At 34.1% G+C, this 13,014-nt stretch overlaps 1 protein-coding gene across 2 annotated transcripts in view; it reads left to right on the top strand.

Annotated features, from left to right (window-relative positions):
- The window catches only part of aldh3a1 (aldehyde dehydrogenase 3 family, member A1), a 54,656-nt gene that overhangs the window by 14,127 nt on the left and 27,515 nt on the right, over positions 1–13,014 (top strand). The gene's annotated exons all lie outside the window — the stretch shown is intronic.

Genomic DNA, 13,014 nt, shown 5'->3' on the forward strand with positions numbered 1-13,014 from the left:
CCATGTCAATATTAAGTCTTGTTCTTTAACAGTCTTGTTTCTCCTTTCTCAGGTAAACGTGTGTGTGTACAATATACAATGCAGAATATCTATATGGCCATGTCCTTAAACGTCTTGTGATCCCAAATAGCTTGAACCCCGCTAATCGCTGCTTGCAGCTATATTTAGGGGTTCAAGCCCGTAGGGCTGAAACCCTATTGTAATTGTTAAGATTTTTATTTTTATTAATTATTATTATTTTGCCATAAAACGGAACGTACAGCCCAAACCGTAAGGCCTAGAGACTTGAAACTTGGCCAAAGGGTAGGACCCAATTTGGGGAGAGGTTGATAGAGTATCAACCCGATTGGCCTATAGGTGGCGCTATAGCAATAACAAACGCGTTGATGATCATAACTCCCACAAATCTTGTCCAAATGTCAAGTGTCTTATATCACTGGAATCCTTGCGTCAAGACGAACAAAACGTATATCTCCGATTTCATTTCCGTCATGAATTTTTTTTCGCTATTATCGATTTTGTCAAAAAAAATAAAAACGAACTAGTCCTAGGTTTTTTGTCCGATCGGAACCGTTCCAGTGCTGTAATATTCCTTGGAGTGTGAATATCAAAAGTTATCAAAAAAAATGTGAACTTTTGACTCATCGTCGTAAAGCCACGCCCAAACGCCCCAATGGGCGGAGCCTCTTGGACTTAAATGGCTATAACTTGGGATTGGAAAGAGGTATCGACACCAAATTTGGTACACATATACAGGGCACTATTCTGGGGTCACGTGCAAAAAATTGCGCCGCTTGACCACTAGTTGGCGCTATAACACCACCTCAACTTTAAAGGGCTGTAACTACAGAAATATGGGGCCGATCAACTTGACCTTTGGCACCGGTGCTCCTGGTCTAGGGTACTATCTGTGTCTAAAAGGAATTTCGCGTAGCTCAAAAAACATGGCCGCCATCGGCCAATCAAGAAAAAGCAGCTATTAGGCAGGGTTAACGGAGGCCGATCGAAACGAAACGTGGTGGGCCTGTTTGTCTCTTGGCCATGAAGGTCTGTGCAGAGTAAGAAAAAATTCGGCCTCCGGGAGGCGCTATCACGTTTTTTCAGTGTTTAAGTGATTGTGTATTATGCAGTGTTTTAGATATCAACAAGATCCTCATATCATTTAATAGAGGTACTTACAATGGTCAACATTTCCTCAAGAAGCACTTGTCTCAGTCGAATCGTTTGTTAGATATTCATAATTTTCTTATAAACCTACTTTTGCGAACTAGTCCTAGGTTTTTTGACCGATCTGAACCAATCCAGTGCTGGAATATTCCTTAGACACTGAATATCAATAATTATCAAAAAAAAGTTGAACTTTGCACTCGTCGTCGCAATACCACAGTCAAAAGTACGAAGAGGCGGTGCCACAAATACTTAAATGGCTATCATTTATGATAGGAATCAGATATCAACACGAAATTTGGTACACATATGTATAGACCTAGGCCGAGGTCACATGCAAAACATTTCAGGAGATTGTCCACTAGGTGGCGCTATAACCTAAGATCAAAGAACGATGACTATAGCATATGTATACGACACATAAATATTTGTCTGACCTACTTATTTTGCACTTAACATCTGCTTTCAGATTCTTATAAGGGTCTATTAGGATAATTACATATCTTAGAAAACATGAGACCAATAGCCGCCAGCATTAACCATGTACCAGTCCAGTGTAATGGTGTGCGATTACAACTAAACTGATGGGCCTGTTTGTCTTATGTTCTCAAGTGTCTGTGAGGATTTTTGGCTCATCATTCCGGAAATATTTGCATCTAGAACAACGGGTGTTACGTTAACTGTACCCTAGATCAGTGGTTCTCAAAATTATTCCTGGAGGCCCACTGCTCTGCACATATACAAAAGTCTTCTATTTTAAACAAATCTACTTTAATCATCAGTAGAGATTTGTATGAACTGAACTGATTGTGTCAGATGAGAGAATCATACAAAATGTGCCGAGCATTGGGTCTCGAGAAACCACTGCGTTTCAGTGAGTTGAAAGTACTTCTCTAGATGTTTATGTTTATATGAAAAACTATGTTGTGTATTTACTGTACTATATCTATTTTATTCTATAATCAAATCATCAAATGATTAAAACTAATTAAAATCTAATTATCTCCACTTCTGTTTTCAAATTAAAATATGAACAATTTATATATATATTAATTTTTAGAAACTCATTACTACAATATTACAATCAAATAGTTTAAATTAAAACTTGTTTAAAGGTTGAACTGCAGATTAGTATGGTTTACATCTAGGCAAATATTCACTTCTACATTCATTTCTGTTCTTATAAAAAAGTTATTAATTTTTTTTCTAGAATATTTACTCTATTAATACATAACTGAGTATTATGTAAGGAGTTACAATCATAAGATGTATAACATTGAAAGAGTTGAATAAGTCCACTAGGTATGGCATCAAATACAACTGCAAATTCCTTAGCAGTTACTGGAATCTTATAATGATTGAGGAATTCACAATAATTAAAGAGGTGACCATCATCTTTAAATAACTGCCTCACTAATATTATATTATACTCATACCAATTTCTTTAAAATAAGGATCTGTTTCTTGTATAGAATATTCTTGTTATTCCAAATAACAGATCTATGTGGAGAAAAGTTATGTTTTTATATGAGCATCCAAGAAAACAAACCTGTTTATGGAAACCTGACAGTTTTATGGGAAACTTGTTTATATCAAAATTGTATCGCAAAAAAAAATCCAAACCACCCAATTTCTTAAAAATCATTTCTGGTATGATGTTCCATATACTACCTTTGCAACTTCAGTAACTTTTTATCCACTTATTTTTAAAAACACAGTTAGCAGTATTAAAATCTAGTAAAAAAAGTATCCTCCTTTCTCAACTGGATTGCATAGAATTGACTTTTTAATGTAGTGCTTCACTGCTGGGTCTGTCGTTCATACGTGGATTACTCAGTTAGCTGGATTTCATTGTTGACGATTTAGCTTCATGTTGAATTATTTGTTTCTTCGAAGGTCATCCTAGAGTTGTTGTTATAGTAACATGTCCGTAAGGTTAAAACTGCTCGGGATTCAAATTCAACTCGTAATAAAAAATGATACATTTAATATTTTAGTAATGTTATTTTAAAAAACTATATAATATAAAAAACATAATTAAGACTTTGTTTTAAGGACTAGTCTGAAGAATTAGTAGTTAGTTAGGGCTAATCAGTCTAACTATTTGGATTTAAATATATTTTAAATAATTTAAATATTTTTTCACATGATACTTAAAGCAGTTATGTTCAATCATGAAGACAAAAATGTATGACTAACTTTGAATACTAGTCTTAGAGATTAATGTTACTGACCATTGGTTTAAATGTAGTTCCAGACTAAAATTTAGGCTTAAGTTTTAGTTGTCTTACTTGAAAATAGCTTACACTGGCCTACCTTTAAATATATCTGGGCCATAGTTTTGTCTTAAGATGTACACCAGAAATGTTTTTGATAAGGTTTGTTTGTAAAAAGTACCTAAATGTTTTTACATAACTAATGGCTAGTCATGCATCAATCTAAACCTGTGGGAAACAACCCAATAAAGTTATAAAGCTTCAAATGTTGTCTTAGAATTTTTCAAATCCTAAAGGTATGAAAAAGATTGCTGTAAATATGTGGATCCTTAAAGAACAATAATAGGCCAACATTAGAAATAATAACTAATAATCATACATAAAGAGAATACATATTTGGTTATCAGAAGCTTTAGTATTCTAATCTACTTTCCAGAACATAAACATGTCATGATGTATCTTATAAAGTTTTTAATAATTGTTTATAGAATTATTGCAATGAAATTGTAATGTTATGATACAATTGGTTATTTTAAATGTAAATGATTTGCTGAAAACGTACTCTAGCACAGCACATGTGTGAACACTAATAAGTGCTTAATAGCAAATCTGACTGACATTTGCTTAATGACATCATTTGTTATTAACTCCATTTGATATAAACAACACATCTGCATCAGTTATGTATGGACATAGCCAGTGGTTAAATATAAAAAATGTAGAGCTTTAGTACTACTTTTAGGCCTACTATAATATGACAGAGGCTGTTATCTGAAATACTTGTATGTTTGCACATAATATCTATGTCAAAAAATATATATATTCTATAAGAACAATTACTTTTGTTAAAAAAATGTCTAAAAGATTTAAACAAGCAAACATTTAGTAAGACCTACAGAATAGATCTCTATGAACTAAAATGACTGTTTCAGATGAGAGAAACATACAAAATGTGCAGAGCATGTTTGTGTATATGTTCCTTTTGTCCATAAAAATATATACGGTTTAATAACTTGCATACCTCACTTTATTTACCTAATTAAAACAGAAAGCCTTCATGGTACTCGATTAAAGGACATGAACATGAATCTGCTAAATGAAATGATATTTGTTATTGACAGGATTTAATAACACCATCCACCATTCTGATAACGTATCTGGTTGTTTTATTAAATTGTTTCAGTTCTTACACTCAACAACAGTAAAGCCAGTGCAGTACAATTTTCTCTACACTGTATATATATATATATATATATAAATATATATATATATCAAATACAAAAACAACTTTGCAAAAGTATAGCTATCACACAGTCATTTTGAAAATGGCCCTGACGAACGGCCCCTAAAGCTTATGACAAAGCATACAATGTATTATTGAGATCAGGCAATATACTCAAATTCCTTATTGTGGATTTTAGGTGCAATTTTCCGTTATGTTCACTAGATGGCAGAAGAGGATCAATCACTGGCTGACATTTGAACTCACAGAAAACACAGAAGATGATTACTCTTTAACTAATTCTACTATTAATAGAAATCTGTTCACATTTAAAGGTGCAGTGTGTAATTTTTAGAAGGATCTCTTAACAGAAATGCAAAATGATATACAAAACTATATGATCAGGGGTGTATAAAGACCTTTCATAATGAACCGGTATGTGTTTATTAGCTTAGAACGAGACCTTTTTATCTACAAACACCAAGGTCCCCTTACATGGAAGTCAACATTTTGTGGCGCCATTTTTCTACAGAAGCCCCTAACGGACAAATTTTTTACTAAGTTGTCTCCGACGATGACATGTTTGTCTGGTGGCGGCTACCGTAGCTTCTCTATGTGTTTCAAAAGCGAGGGGTGAGCAGTGGACTAAGCCATTGGTTGCATTTCGTGACCTCACCACTAGATGCCACTAAAATGTACACACTGCACCTTTAACTTCATGATTTTACTGTTATAATATTAAAATCAAATTTAGTGAAAGACTACCACTTCAATTGTTCTGAGTTGTCAGTTTTATCACTCATGTCACTTTATGATAGCTGTGAAACGTGAACATAATTTTGGAGGCACTTACACGACATTTGCAGTAAGAATTATATTTTTATGTTTTTTATAAAAAAAACTACATACAAAATGAGTGTGTAACCATGTCAGTATTAAGTCTTGTTCTTTAACAGTCTTGTTTCTCCTTTCTCAGGTAAACGTGTGTGTGTACAATATACAATGCAGAATATCTATATGGCCATGTCCTTAAACGTCTTGTCATCTAAATGGCTTGAACCCCGATAATCGCTGCTAGCAGCTATATTTTTAGGGGTTCAAGCGCGAAGCGCTGAAACCCTATTGTAATTGTTAAGATTTTTATTATTATTATTCTGCCGTAAAACGGAACGTGCAGACCAAACCGTAAGGCCTAGAGACTTGAAACTTGGCCAAATGGTAGGACCCAATTTGGGGAGAGGTTGACAGAGTATCAACCCGATTGGCCTATAGGTGGCGCTATAACGACGGAAATCACGTTTATGCTCATAACTCCCAGAAATCTTGTCCAAATGTCAAGTGTCTTATATCACTGGAATCCTTGCGTCAAGACGAACAAAACGTATATCTCCGATTTTATTTGCGCCTAGAATTTTTTTTCGCTATTTTCGATTTTGTTGAAAAAAATAAAAACGAACTAGTCCTAGGTTTTTCGACCGATCGGAACCATTCCAGTGCTGTAATATTCCTTGGAGCGTGAATATCAAAAGTTATCAAAAAAAAGTTGAACTTTCGACTCACCGTCGTAAAGCCACGCCCAAACGCCCCCTATGGGCGGAGCCTCTAGGTCTTAAATGGCTATAACTTGGGATTAGAAAGAGGTATCGACACCAAATTTGGTGTATATATACAAGGGACTATTCTGGGCTCACGTTCAAATAATTGCGCCGCTTGACCACTAGTTGGCGTTATAACACCACCTCAACCTTTGAAGGGCTGTAGCTACAAAAGTGTGGGACCGATCAACTTGAAATTTGGCACGGTTGCTCTTGGTCTAGGGTACTATTAATGTCTAAAAGGAATTTTGCATGGCTCAAGAAACATGGCCGCCATCGGCCAATCAAGAAAAAGCAGCTATTAGACAGGGTTAACGAAGGCCGATCGAAACGAAACGCGGTGGGCCTGTTTGTCTCTTGGCCATGAAGGTCTGTGCAGAGTAAGAAAAAATTCGGCCTCCCGGGGGCGCTATCACGTTTTTTTAGTGTTTAAATTATTGTGTATTATGTAGTGTTTTAGATATCCACAAGATCCTCATATCATTTAATAGAGGTACTTACAATGAACAACTTTCCCTCAAGAAGCAACTGTCTCAGTAGAATCGTTTGTTAGATATTCATCATTTTCTTTTAAACCTACTTTTGCGAACTAGTCCTAGGTTTTTTGACCAATCTGAACCAATCCAGTGCTGGAATATTCCTTAGACATTGAATATCAATAATTATCAAAAAAAGTTTAACTTTGCACTCGTCGTCGCAACACCACGGTCAAAAGTACGAAGAGGCGGTGCCACAAATACTTAAATGGCTATCATTTATGATAGTAATGAGATATCAACACGAAACTTGGTACACATATGTATAGACCTAGACTGAGTTCACATGCAAAAAATAGCAGAGATTGTCCACTAGGTGGCGCAATAACCTAAACAAAGAACGATGACTATAGCATATGTATACGACACATAAATATTTGTCTCACCTACTATTTTGCACATAACATCTGCTTTCAGATTCTTATAAGGGTCTATTAGGATAATTACATATCTTAGAAAACATGCCGACCAACAGCCAGCCAGCATTAACCATGTACGAGTCCAGCGATTACAACTAAACTGATGGGCTTTTTTGTCTTATGTTCTCAAGTGTCTGTGAGGATTTTTGGCTCATCATTCCGGAAATATTTGCATCTAGAACAATTGGTGTAATGTTAACTGTCCCCTAGATCAGTGGTTTTCAAAAGTATTCCTGGAAGCCCACTGCTCTGCACATATACAAAAGTCTTCTATTTTAAACAAATCCACTTTAATCATCAGTAGAGATTTGTATGAACTGAACTGATTGTGTCAGATGAGGGAATCATACAAAATGTGCTGAGCATTGGGTCTGGAGAAACCACTGTGTTTCACTTAGTTGAAAGTACTGCTCTAGATGTTTATGTTTATATGAAAAACAATTTTGTGAATTTGCTGTACTATCTGGGCAAATATCAATATGAAACATAAAATAAACTTTTGCCGTTGTATTCCTAGATTTGATATGATGTCTCACAGTGATGTGGGAACCATTTCTAACCTGTATTCGTTATTTCATTTGTAACTGCTGTTATGTTCCTTTTGTCCATGGGTTTGCATCTGCATGAAAATTATTATAAGATTCAATGATCTGCAGTCATTTACCTCATTAAAACTAAAAGACTTGAGGTTATCAATTCAAGCATTTTGAAATGTGACATTTTCAAAATGGGCCAGACTAAGTATATCTAACCAATTAACTAGTAATGTGAAGCTTATGACAAAATATTAATAGTTTTATTAAGATCAGACAATATATGTCTTTCCAAGACTAGGGCTGGTTGAATAATTAAGTTAAAACTGTGTTTTAAGGACTAGTCTGAAGAACTAGTAGTTAGTTAGGGCTAATCAGTCTTACTATTTGGATTTAAATATAATTTAAATAATTTAAATATTTTTTCACATGATACTTAAAGCAGTTATGTTCAGTCATGAAGACAAAAATGTATGACTAACTTTAAGACTAGTCTTAGAGATTAATGTTACTGACCATTGGTTTAAGTGTAGTTACAGACTAAAATTTAGGTTTTATGTTTTAGTTGTCTTCTTTAAAATAGCTTACAATGGCCTATCTTTAAATATATCAGGGCCATAGTTTTGTCTTAAGATGTACACCAGTAATGTTTTTTAAAAGGTTTGTTTGTAAAAAGTACCTAAATGTTTTTAAATAACTAATGGCTAGTCATGCATCAATTTAAACCTGTGGGAAACAACCCAATAAAGTTATAAAGCTTCAAATGTTGTCTTAGAATTCTTCAAATCCTAAAGGTATGAAAAAGATTGCTGTAAATATGTGGATCCTTAAAGAACAGGCCAACATTAGAAATAATTACTAATAATCACACATAAAGAGAATATATATTTGGTTATCAGTAGCTTTAGTATTTTAATCTATTTTCCTAGACATAAACATGTCATGATGTGTCTTATAAAGTTTTTAATAATTGTTTATAGAATTATTGCAATGAAATTGTAATGTTATGATATAATTGGTTGTTTTAAATGTAAATGATTTACTGAAAACTTACTCAAGCACAGCACATGTGTGAACACAAATAAGTGCTTAATAGCAAATCTGACTGACATTTGCTTAATGACATCATATTTGTTATTAACTCCATTGGATATAAACAACACATCTGGATCAGTTATGTATGGGCATAGCCAGTGGTTAACTCTTTCACCGCCAGCGTTTTTAAAAAAAGTTGCCAGCCAGCGCCAGCGTTTTCATGATTTTCACCAAAGTTTATTGCCTTCCAGAAAATGTTCTTCTTTAAATATATAAACATACAATATACCAAATGAAAGAACAGACCCTCTGCTTTCAAACAGAAAAAAACGTTTCATCTTACCTTTAGTGGTTCTTTTGCAATCAGCTTTTGAATATGGGTAGGTTTTTGCAAAAACACCATATTTTGAGCAACAAGCAGAGACAATTTCATTTTTTTGACGGACTTTTCATAGAGATCCCATTCAGAGCGATCTTTAAAACAGACACGGACATGCAGCAGCTTGGCATAGGGCAATACTTCCGGTTTTAAAAAGTTGCGGAAGGGCGCCAACTGGTGGATAATAGCGGTATTGCGGAAAGACGGATCTCGTCATTGGCGGGGAGGCGTTTTCTCTTAATTGACGAGATATCTCGTCAATGGCGGGGAAAGAGTTAAATATATAAATATGTAGAGCTTTAGTACTATTTAGCTTTTTTCATTATTCATTTCAAGAACAAGAACATTGCATACATACAAGAGGATTACAATGTGCTTATTTAACATTTAACATAACAATGGATCAAATAAAAATAAAATAAAAAAATAAATTAACAATAACATGGGGATATTCTACAATAATTCAATAAAACAAAAGGTTTCAAAAATGTTATATATTTGCTTTGCTTTTTTTGACTTTTAACAGTTTCAAAATAATTTCTTAATTCCGTTCTAAATAAAATGCTATTGGGTTTATTATTTGCCCATTTTTGTTTATGGATGTGAAATTTTCCATATATAATCAATAAGTTGATTAACAAGTCTTTCTCCACACATTTACTTTTATAATACAAAAATATATCCTTACCAGATAACTGAATTATTATTTTGTGAGTTTAAATATCAAGCATTCCACATCAATCCAAAAAGATTGAGTAAATATACATTGATAAAATAAATGTTTTATGGATTCTACTTCCAAATTGCAAATACAAGTAACCTCCATATCTCTTAAAAATCTGGAGACTACTTGTTTAACTGGATACATTAAATGAACCATTTTATAAGTAATTTGTCACGGTGGAATCCGTGTCATGTTTTGTGTCTGTTCCGATTGTCGTCACCTGGACTCTTGTTAATGAATTACCTGCCTCATCACACCTGTGTATCGTTAGTCTGTTTGTATATATACCCTGCCTGTTGTATGTTCACTTGCCGGATGATTGTCGCTGATTCCCTGTCTGTTCCTGTGTTCTACGTTTTAGTGTTCCTGTGTTTATTTACCTGCCTGTTGTTTGATTCTAGTGTTTTGTTTCTTGGTTATTATTAAATGTTATTTATTCATCTCGAACTCTGCACATGCGTCCTACTTCCTGATCTCATGTTCCCGGTCGTGACATAATTTCTTTAACCTTATTCGTGAGACAGTATATATTTAATAAACTCCAAACCTCTTTCCATACAAGTTGACTATACACAGCAAAATCACCAGAGTTAAAATCCTGGTGTTACGGTGTTTCAGAGTAAAGAGTTAATTTCACAGAGTGGAATTTTCAGAAATCAGCACAACTGGTGTAAAAATTACTCTCTGACTGGTGAGACTATGAGGAGTTGGACCTCATTAACACGGGTTTTGTGTTAAGTTACATCCGGGACATTTACAAGCTGTTCGCGCCTACTCGAAACTTTTCTCTCACAGACGCCATTTTATTTGACTGGATGTGCGGAGGAGACAGCATTATATTTACTGGTGAAACACAAAGTAAGTTATTTATTTAAGATTGTATTTTTGTTTAACTATGTTTTTGGCATCAAAAGCTGTTTTATCAATCAAATTTGATTAGTTAAATGTTTTTACGTGGCATCCGGGACTTTTACATGCTGTTCGCGCCTAACAAGCTAATTTTTACCTCACACACAGATTGTATTTTCTTCACTCCTGACGCAGCAGAGCGACAAGATTCTTTGTCAGTATTCAGTAAAGATAAGGAAAAACAGTAAAGATAAAAGGTACGTAGTAAATCATATTTATAACCTCACATTGTATTGCATATGTTGTGTAACGTTAATTGATTCACGAGCAAAGGATTAAAATCACCCACAAACTGATTTTCTAGACTTTTCTCTCACAAACCGATTTTCTAGGAGCCATGACGATTAACTTTTAACTGTTAACTTACTTGTATTAATTCTATAATTTATTCTCGAAAAACAAATATTAATAAAAAAGTTGAAATATAACAACTGTTTTGATCCGCCAATTGTTAGTTTTCGGATCAATGATTTACACGCTGTTCGAATCTAACAGACCCCATTTTGTTGTTTGTGCGGGCAGACAGGTTTGAATTCATTTACTGGAGAAACACAAAAAAGTGATTTATTTAAGACTGTATTTTTGACAACTTGTTTTAATATATTTTTTACATCAAAATATGTTGTATCGATTAAATTTGATTATCAGAACGTATTTTATATTACGGTCACGTGGCATCCGGGACTTTTACATGCTGTTCGCGCCTAACAAGCTAAATTTACCTCACACGCAGATTGTATTTCCTTCACTCCTGACGCAGCAATTCGACAAGATTCTTTGTATTTAATAGTAAAGATAAAAGGTGCGTAGTAATTTAAATCATATTTACCAGATGTATTATAACCTCACATTGTATTGCACTGTTCTGTAACGTTAATTGATTCAAAGGATTAAAATCTCCCACAAAATGATTTTCTAGACTTTTCTCTCTCAGACCGATTTTCTAGTAGCCATGACGATTAACTTGTAACTGTTAACTTACTTGTATTATTTCTATAATTTATTATCGAAACAACAAATATTAATAAAAAAGTTGAAATACACTAGTCAACATTTGAAGTGGATCAAATCCTTTTCTAAAAGTTTTCTTAAAACCAATATCCAATACCCGTTCTTGTTTTAGGACAAATTTGATGAATGTTTTTGATCCACTTCAAATGTTGACTACTATATAACAACTGTTTTGATCCGCCAATTGTTAGTTTTTGGATCAGTGATTTACACGCTGTTCGCATCTAACAGACCCCATTTTGTTGTGTGTGCGGGCAGACAATATTGATTTCATTTACTGGAGAAACACACAAAAAAAAATGATTTATTTAAGACTGTATTTTTGGCAACTTGTTTGATTTGTATTTTTGTCATCAAAAGCTGTTGTATCGATCAAATTTGCTTATCAGAACGTATTTAATATTATGATCACGTGGTATCCGGGATTTTTATGCTGTTCGCACCTAAACGAGCTAAATTTTACCTCACGGATTATATTTTCTTTAACGTTAACTCCTGATGCAGAGGGGCAATACTCTTTGAATGTAACAACACCAAAGATAAAGGTTTGTGGTTTATCATATTTAACATGTGTATTTATAATCTCACATTGTTTCGCAATGTATTGCTTCGCGTAAAGAGTAAATTGTTCTCACAGACCGATTTCGGGGTGCGGAGGAGTATTTTACACAGGTGGTAACGTTAATGGCGTGCATAATGTTCTAATTAAACCGACTGCAGTTAAATACTCCGGAACACGGTTGCCACGTTGTTTTAAATGTTTTAACTCGATACATTTATAAGGTATCTGTCGTGTTTGTAGGACTAATTTCTTGCGCATCTCATCTAAAGCCGTTGTTGCCTAATAATGTATTCCCTGTGCCTAAGGTAAATATTAAAGAAATACTGTATATGAAAAAATCTAAAGCCGTTGTTAACCCTGCATGTGCAGTTACCGTGTGCGCTAGAGATGGGACGACAGAAAGTCAGATTAAAGAACACATGTGCGCTGTCTGGGAAGACTGACAGCGCACATGTGTTTGCTTCAGTAAAGCCTGCTATATCTCTTTTTCTTTAATCTGACTTGCATTCTATATTTCTTTATCTCGCTGTTTTTTTATGGTGTTTGCAATTACCTTCTAAGTACAGCTGTCACCACAATGTGTTTTTTTAGGTTAACGTCATGTTTGTAAAAGTGCAGTTCCAAGGCTCTAAGAAATTCATCAAGCTGAACGATGGATTCACTTTCACTGATTTTATAACTGAAGGCAAGTGATTAAAAGTTTTTA

Source organism: Paramisgurnus dabryanus, chromosome 8 (assembly GCF_030506205.2).
Source record: "Paramisgurnus dabryanus chromosome 8, PD_genome_1.1, whole genome shotgun sequence".
Taxonomy (NCBI): domain Eukaryota; kingdom Metazoa; phylum Chordata; class Actinopteri; order Cypriniformes; family Cobitidae; genus Paramisgurnus; species Paramisgurnus dabryanus.